Genomic DNA, 9,825 nt, shown 5'->3' with positions numbered 1-9,825 from the left:
CACAACACACTCTGATGGATGAGACAATGTAAACCATGTTTAGTCTGGTACACAGCACACTCTGATGGATGAGACAATGTAGACCATGTTTAGTCTGGTACACTCTGATGGATGAGACAATGTAAACCATGTTTAGTCTGGTACACTCTGATGGATGAGACAATGTAGACCATGTTTAGTCTGACACACAGCACACTCTGATGGATGAGACAATGTAGACCATGTTTAGTCTGACACACAGCACACTCTGATGGATGAGACAATGTAAACCATGTTTAGTCTGGTACACAGCACACTCTGATGGATGAGACAATGTAAACCATGTTTAGTCTGACACACAGCACACTCTGATGGATGAGACAATGTAAACCATGTTTAGTCTGGTACACAGCACACTCTGATGGATGAGACAATGTAAACCATGTTTAGTCTGGTACACAGCACACTCTGATGGATGAGACAATGTAAACCACAGCACACTCTGATGGATGAGACAATGTAAACCATGTTTAGTCTGACACACAGCACACTCTGATGGATGAGACAATGTAAACAATGTTTAGTCTGACACACAGCACACTCTGATGGATGAGACAATGTAGACCATGTTTAGTCTGGTACACTCTGATGGATGAGACAATGTAAACCATGTTTAGTCTGGTACACAGCACACTCTGATGGATGAGACAATGTAAACCATGTTTAGTCTGACACACTCTGATGGATGAGACAATGTAAACCATGTTTAGTCTGACACACAGCACACTCTGATGGATGAGACAATGTAAACCATGTTTAGTCTGGTACACAGCACACTCTGATGGATGAGACAATGTAAACCATGTTTAGTCTGGTACACAGCACACTCTGATGGATGAGACAATGTAGACCATGTTTAGTCTGACACACAGCACACTCTGATGGATGAGACAATGTAGACCATGTTTAGTCTGGTACACAGCACACTCTGATGGATGAGACAATGTAAACCATGTTTAGTCTGACACACAGCACACTCTGATGGATGAGACAATGTAGACCATGTTTAGTCTGGTACACAGCACACTCTGATGGATGAGACAATGTAGACCATGTTTAGTCTGGTACACAGCACACTCTGATGGATGAGACAATGTAAACCATGTTTAGTCTGGTACACAGCACACTCTGATGGATGAGACAATGTAAACCATGTTTAGTCTGACACACAGCACACTCTGATGGATGAGACAATGTAAACCATGTTTAGTCTGACACACAGCACACTCTGATGGATGAGACAATATAAACCATGTTTAGTCTGACACACAGCACACTCTGATGGATGAGACAATGTAAACCATGTTTAGTCTGGTACACAGCACACTCTGATGGATGAGACAATGTAGACCATGTTTAGTCTGGTACACTCTGATGGATGAGACAATGTAAACCATGTTTAGTCTGGTACACAGCACACTCTGATGGATGAGACAATGTAGACCATGTTTAGTCTGACACACAGCACACTCTGATGGATGAGACAATGTAAACCATGTTTAGTCTGGTACACAGCACACTCTGATGGATGAGACAATGTAGACCATGTTTAGTCTGGTACACAGCACACTCTGATGGATGAGACAATGTAAACCATGTTTAGTCTGGTACACAGCACACTCTGATGGATGAGACAATGTAAACCATGTTTAGTCTGACACACAGCACACTCTGATGGATGAGACAATGTAAACCATGTTTAGTCTGGTACACAGCACACTCTGATGGATGAGACAATGTAAACCATGTTTAGTCTGGTACACTCTGATGGATGAGACAATGTAAACCATGTTTAGTCTGGTACACAACACACTCTGATGGATGAGACAATGTAGACCATGTTTAGTCTGGTACACAGCACACTCTGATGGATGAGACAATGTAAACCATGTTTAGTCTGACACACAGCACACTCTGATGGATGAGACAATGTAGACCATGTTTAGTCTGGTACACAGCACACTCTGATGGATGAGACAATGTAGACCATGTTTAGTCTGGTACACAGCACACTCTGATGGATGAGACAATGTAAACCATGTTTAGTCTGGTACACAGCACACTCTGATGGATGAGACAATGTAAACCATGTTTAGTCTGACACACAGCACACTCTGATGGATGAGACAATGTAAACCATGTTTAGTCTGACACACAGCACACTCTGATGGATGAGACAATATAAACCATGTTTAGTCTGACACACAGCACACTCTGATGGATGAGACAATGTAAACCATGTTTAGTCTGGTACACAGCACACTCTGATGGATGAGACAATGTAGACCATGTTTAGTCTGGTACACTCTGATGGATGAGACAATGTAAACCATGTTTAGTCTGGTACACAGCACACTCTGATGGATGAGACAATGTAGACCATGTTTAGTCTGACACACAGCACACTCTGATGGATGAGACAATGTAAACCATGTTTAGTCTGGTACACAGCACACTCTGATGGATGAGACAATGTAGACCATGTTTAGTCTGGTACACAGCACACTCTGATGGATGAGACAATGTAAACCATGTTTAGTCTGGTACACAGCACACTCTGATGGATGAGACAATGTAAACCATGTTTAGTCTGACACACAGCACACTCTGATGGATGAGACAATGTAAACCATGTTTAGTCTGGTACACAGCACACTCTGATGGATGAGACAATGTAAACCATGTTTAGTCTGGTACACTCTGATGGATGAGACAATGTAAACCATGTTTAGTCTGGTACACAACACACTCTGATGGATGAGACAATGTAAACCATGTTTAGTCTGGTACACAGCACACTCTGATGGATGAGACAATGTAGACCATGTTTAGTCTGGTACACAGCACACTCTGATGGATGAGACAATGTAGACCATGTTTAGTCTGGTACACAGCACACTCTGATGGATGAGACAATGTAAACCATGTTTAGTCTGGTACACTCTGATGGATGAGACAATGTAAACCATGTTTAGTCTGGTACACAACACACTCTGATGGATGAGACAATGTAAACCATGTTTAGTCTGGTACACAGCACACTCTGATGGATGAGACAATGTAGACCATGTTTAGTCTGGTACACAGCACACTCTGATGGATGAGACAATGTAGACCATGTTTAGTCTGGTACACAGCACACTCTGATGGATGAGACAATGTAAACCATGTTTAGTCTGACACACAGCACACTCTGATGGATGAGACAATGTAAACCATGTTTAGTCTGGTACACAGCACACTCTGATGGATGAGACAATGTAAACCATGTTTAGTCTGGTACACAGCACACTCTGATGGATGAGACAATGTAAACCATGTTTAGTCTGGTACACAGCACACTCTGATGGATGAGACAATGTAAACCATGTTTAGTCTGGTACACAGCACACTCTGATGGATGAGACAATGTAAACCATGTTTAGTCTGGTACACAGCACACTGATGGATGAGACAATGTAAACCATGTTTAGTCTGGTACACAGCACACTCTGATGGATGAGACAATGTAAACCATGTTTAGTCTGACACACAGCACACTCTGATGGATGAGACAATGTAAACCATGTTTAGTCTGACACACAGCACACTCTGATGGATGAGACAATGTAAACCATGTTTAGTCTGACAGACAGCACACTCTGATGGATGAGACAATGTAAACCATGTTTAGTCTGGTACACAGCACACTCTGATGGATGAGACAATGTAAACCATGTTTAGTCTGGTACACAGCACACTCTGATGGATGAGACAATGTAGACCATGTTTAGTCTGGTACACAGCACACTCTGATGGATGAGACAATGTAAACCATGTTTAGTCTGGTACACAGCACACTCTGATGGATGAGACAATGTAAACCATGTTTAGTCTGGTACACAGCACACTCTGATGGATGAGACAATGTAAACCATGTTTAGTCTGGTACACAGCACACTCTGATGGATGAGACAATGTAAACCATGTTTAGTCTGGTACACAGCACACTCTGATGGATGAGACAATGTAGACCATGTTTAGTCTGACACACAGCACACTCTGATGGATGAGACAATGTAGACCATGTTTAGTCTGACACACAGCACACTCTGATGGATGAGACAATGTAAACCATGTTTAGTCTGGTACACAGCACACTCTGATGGATGAGACAATGTAAACCATGTTTAGTCTGGTACACAGCACACTCTGATGGATGAGACATTGTAAACCATGTTTAGTCTGACACACAGCACACTCTGATGGATGAGACAATGTAGACCATGTTTAGTCTGGTACACAGCACACTCTGATGGATGAGACAATGTAAACCATGTTTAGTCTGACACACAGCACACTCTGATGGATGAGACAATGTAAACCATGTTTAGTCTGACACACAGCACACTCTGATGGATGAGACAATGTAAACCATGTTTAGTCTGGTACACAGCACACTCTGATGGATGAGACAATGTAAACCATGTTTAGTCTGACACACAGCACACTCTGATGGATGAGACAATGTAAACCATGTTTAGTCTGGTACACAGCACACTCTGATGGATGAGACAATGTAAACCATGTTTAGTCTGACACACAGCACACTCTGATGGATGAGACAATGTAAACCATGTTTAGTCTGACACACTCTGATGGATGAGACAATGTAAACCATGTTTAGTCTGGTACACAGCACACTCTGATGGATGAGACAATGTAGACCATGTTTAGTCTGGTACACAGCACACTCTGATGGATGAGACAATGTAGACCATGTTTAGTCTGGTACACAGCACACTCTGATGGATGAGACAATGTAAACCATGTTTAGTCTGGTACACAGCACACTCTGATGGATGAGACAATGTAGTCCATGTTTAGTCTGGTACACAGCACACTCTGATGGATGAGACAATGTAGACCATGTTTAGTCTGGTACACAGCACACTCTGATGGATGAGACAATGTAAACCATGTTTAGTCTGGTACACAGCACACTCTGATGGATGAGACAATGTAGACCATGTTTAGTCTGGTACACTCTGATGGATGAGACAATGTAAACCATGTTTAGTCTGACACACAGCACACTCTGATGGATGAGACAATGTAAACCATGTTTAGTCTGGTACACAGCACACTCTGATGGATGAGACAATGTAAACCATGTTTAGTCTGGTACACAGCACACTCTGATGGATGAGACAATGTAAACCATGTTTAGTCTGGTACACAGCACACTCTGATGGATGAGACAATGTAAACCATGTTTAGTCTGGTACACAGCACACTGATGGATAAGACAATGTAAACCATGTTTAGTCTGGTACACAGGACACTCTGATGGATGAGACAATGTAAACCATGTTTAGTGTGACACACAGCACACTCTGATGGATGAGACAATGTAAACCATGTTTAGTCTGACACACAGCACACTCTGATGGATGAGACAATGTAAACCATGTTTAGTCTGACAGACAGCACACTCTGATGGATGAGACAATGTAAACCATGTTTAGTCTGGTACACAGCACACTCTGATGGATGAGACAATGTAAACCATGTTTAGTCTGGTACACAGCACACTCTGATGGATGAGACAATGTAGACCATGTTTAGTCTGGTACACAGCACACTCTGATGGATGAGACAATGTAAACCATGTTTAGTCTGGTACACAGCACACTCTGATGGATGAGACAATGTAAACCATGTTTAGTCTGGTACACAGCACACTCTGATGGATGAGACAATGTAAACCATGTTTAGTCTGGTACACAGCACACTCTGATGGATGAGACAATGTAAACCATGTTTAGTCTGGTACACAGCACACTCTGATGGATGAGACAATGTAGACCATGTTTAGTCTGACACACAGCACACTCTGATGGATGAGACAATGTAGACCATGTTTAGTCTGACACACAGCACACTCTGATGGATGAGACAATGTAAACCATGTTTAGTCTGGTACACAGCACACTCTGATGGATGAGACAATGTAAACCATGTTTAGTCTGGTACACAGCACACTCTGATGGATGAGACATTGTAAACCATGTTTAGTCTGACACACAGCACACTCTGATGGATGAGACAATGTAGACCATGTTTAGTCTGGTACACAGCACACTCTGATGGATGAGACAATGTAAACCATGTTTAGTCTGACACACAGCACACTCTGATGGATGAGACAATGTAAACCATGTTTAGTCTGACACACAGCACACTCTGATGGATGAGACAATGTAAACCATGTTTAGTCTGGTACACAGCACACTCTGATGGATGAGACAATGTAAACCATGTTTAGTCTGACACACAGCACACTCTGATGGATGAGACAATGTAAACCATGTTTAGTCTGGTACACAGCACACTCTGATGGATGAGACAATGTAAACCATGTTTAGTCTGACACACAGCACACTCTGATGGATGAGACAATGTAAACCATGTTTAGTCTGACACACTCTGATGGATGAGACAATGTAAACCATGTTTAGTCTGGTACACAGCACACTCTGATGGATGAGACAATGTAGACCATGTTTAGTCTGGTACACAGCACACTCTGATGGATGAGACAATGTAGACCATGTTTAGTCTGGTACACAGCACACTCTGATGGATGAGACAATGTAAACCATGTTTAGTCTGACACACAGCACACTCTGATGGATGAGACAATGTAAACCATGTTTAGTCTGGTACACAGCACACTCTGATGGATGAGACAATGTAGTCCATGTTTAGTCTGGTACACAGCACACTCTGATGGATGAGACAATGTAGACCATGTTTAGTCTGACACACAGCACACTCTGATGGATGAGACAATGTAAACCATGTTTAGTCTGGTACACAGCACACTCTGATGGATGAGACAATGTAAACCATGTTTAGTCTGGTACACAGCACACTCTGATGGATGAGACATTGTAAACCATGTTTAGTCTGACACACAGCACACTCTGATGGATGAGACAATGTAGACCATGTTTAGTCTGGTACACAGCACACTCTGATGGATGAGACAATGTAAACCATGTTTAGTCTGACACACAGCACACTCTGATGGATGAGACAATGTAAACCATGTTTAGTCTGACACACAGCACACTCTGATGGATGAGACAATGTAAACCATGTTTAGTCTGGTACACAGCACACTCTGATGGATGAGACAATGTAAACCATGTTTAGTCTGACACACAGCACACTCTGATGGATGAGACAATGTAAACCATGTTTAGTCTGGTACACAGCACACTCTGATGGATGAGACAATGTAAACCATGTTTAGTCTGACACACAGCACACTCTGATGGATGAGACAATGTAAACCATGTTTAGTCTGACACACTCTGATGGATGAGACAATGTAAACCATGTTTAGTCTGGTACACAGCACACTCTGATGGATGAGACAATGTAGACCATGTTTAGTCTGGTACACAGCACACTCTGATGGATGAGACAATGTAGACCATGTTTAGTCTGGTACACAGCACACTCTGATGGATGAGACAATGTAAACCATGTTTAGTCTGACACACAGCACACTCTGATGGATGAGACAATGTAAACCATGTTTAGTCTGGTACACAGCACACTCTGATGGATGAGACAATGTAGTCCATGTTTAGTCTGGTACACAGCACACTCTGATGGATGAGACAATGTAGACCATGTTTAGTCTGGTACACAGCACACTCTGATGGATGAGACAATGTAAACCATGTTTAGTCTGGTACACAGCACACTCTGATGGATGAGACAATGTAGACCATGTTTAGTCTGGTACACTCTGATGGATGAGACAATGTAGACCATGTTTAGTCTGGTACACAGCACACTCTGATGGATGAGACAATGTAAACCATGTTTAGTCTGACACACTCTGATAGATGAGACAATGTAAACCATGTTTAGTCTGACACACTCTGATAGATGAGACAATGTAAACCATGTTTAGTCTGGTACACAGCACACTCTGATAGATGAGACAATGTAAACCATGTTTAGTCTGACACACTCTGATAGATGAGACAATGTAAACCATGTTTAGTCTGACACACTCTGATAGATGAGACAATGTAAACCATGTTTAGTCTGGTACACAGCACACTCTGATGGATGAGACAATGTAAACCATGTTTAGTCTGGTACACAGCACACTCTGATGGATGAGACAATGTAAACCATGTTTAGTCTGGTACACAACACACTCTGATGGATGAGACAATGTAAACCATGTTTAGTCTGGTACACAGCACACTCTGATGGATGAGACAATGTAAACCATGTTTAGTCTGACACACAGCACACTCTGATGGATGAGACAATGTAAACCATGTTTAGTCTGGTACACAGCACACTCTGATGGATGAGACAATGTAAACCATGTTTAGTCTGACACACAGCACACTCTGATGGATGAGACAATGTAAACCATGTTTAGTCTGACACACTCTGATGGATGAGACAATGTAAACCATGTTTAGTCTGGTACACAGCACACTCTGATGGATGAGACAATGTAGACCATGTTTAGTCTGGTACACAGCACACTCTGATGGATGAGACAATGTAGACCATGTTTAGTCTGGTACACAGCACACTCTGATGGATGAGACAATGTAAACCATGTTTAGTCTGGTACACAGCACACTCTGATGGATGAGACAATGTAGTCCATGTTTAGTCTGGTACACAGCACACTCTGATGGATGAGACAATGTAGACCATGTTTAGTCTGGTACACAGCACACTCTGATGGATGAGACAATGTAAACCATGTTTAGTCTGGTACACAGCACACTCTGATGGATGAGACAATGTAGACCATGTTTAGTCTGGTACACTCTGATGGATGAGACAATGTAAACCATGTTTAGTCTGACACACAGCACACTCTGATGGATGAGACAATGTAAACCATGTTTAGTCTGGTACACAGCACACTCTGATGGATGAGACAATGTAAACCATGTTTAGTCTGGTACACAGCACACTCTGATGGATGAGACAATGTAAACCATGTTTAGTCTGGTACACAGCACACTCTGATGGATGAGACAATGTAAACCATGTTTAGTCTGGTACACAGCACACTGATGGATAAGACAATGTAAACCATGTTTAGTCTGGTACACAGGACACTCTGATGGATGAGACAATGTAAACCATGTTTAGTGTGACACACAGCACACTCTGATGGATGAGACAATGTAAACCATGTTTAGTCTGACACACAGCACACTCTGATGGATGAGACAATGTAAACCATGTTTAGTCTGACAGACAGCACACTCTGATGGATGAGACAATGTAAACCATGTTTAGTCTGGTACACAGCACACTCTGATGGATGAGACAATGTAAACCATGTTTAGTCTGGTACACAGCACACTCTGATGGATGAGACAATGTAGACCATGTTTAGTCTGGTACACAGCACACTCTGATGGATGAGACAATGTAAACCATGTTTAGTCTGGTACACAGCACACTCTGATGGATGAGACAATGTAAACCATGTTTAGTCTGGTACACAGCACACTCTGATGGATGAGACAATGTAAACCATGTTTAGTCTGGTACACAGCACACTCTGATGGATGAGACAATGTAAACCATGTTTAGTCTGGTACACAGCACACTCTGATGGATGAGACAATGTAGACCATGTTTAGTCTGACACACAGCACACTCTGATGGATGAGACAATGTAGACCATGTTTAGTCTGACACACAGCACACTCTGATGGATGAGACAATGTAAACCAT

Source organism: Salvelinus namaycush, unplaced genomic scaffold, assembly GCF_016432855.1.
Source record: "Salvelinus namaycush isolate Seneca unplaced genomic scaffold, SaNama_1.0 Scaffold44, whole genome shotgun sequence".
Taxonomy (NCBI): Eukaryota; Metazoa; Chordata; class Actinopteri; order Salmoniformes; family Salmonidae; genus Salvelinus; species Salvelinus namaycush.
Note: the sequence above shows the minus strand (reverse complement) of the source record.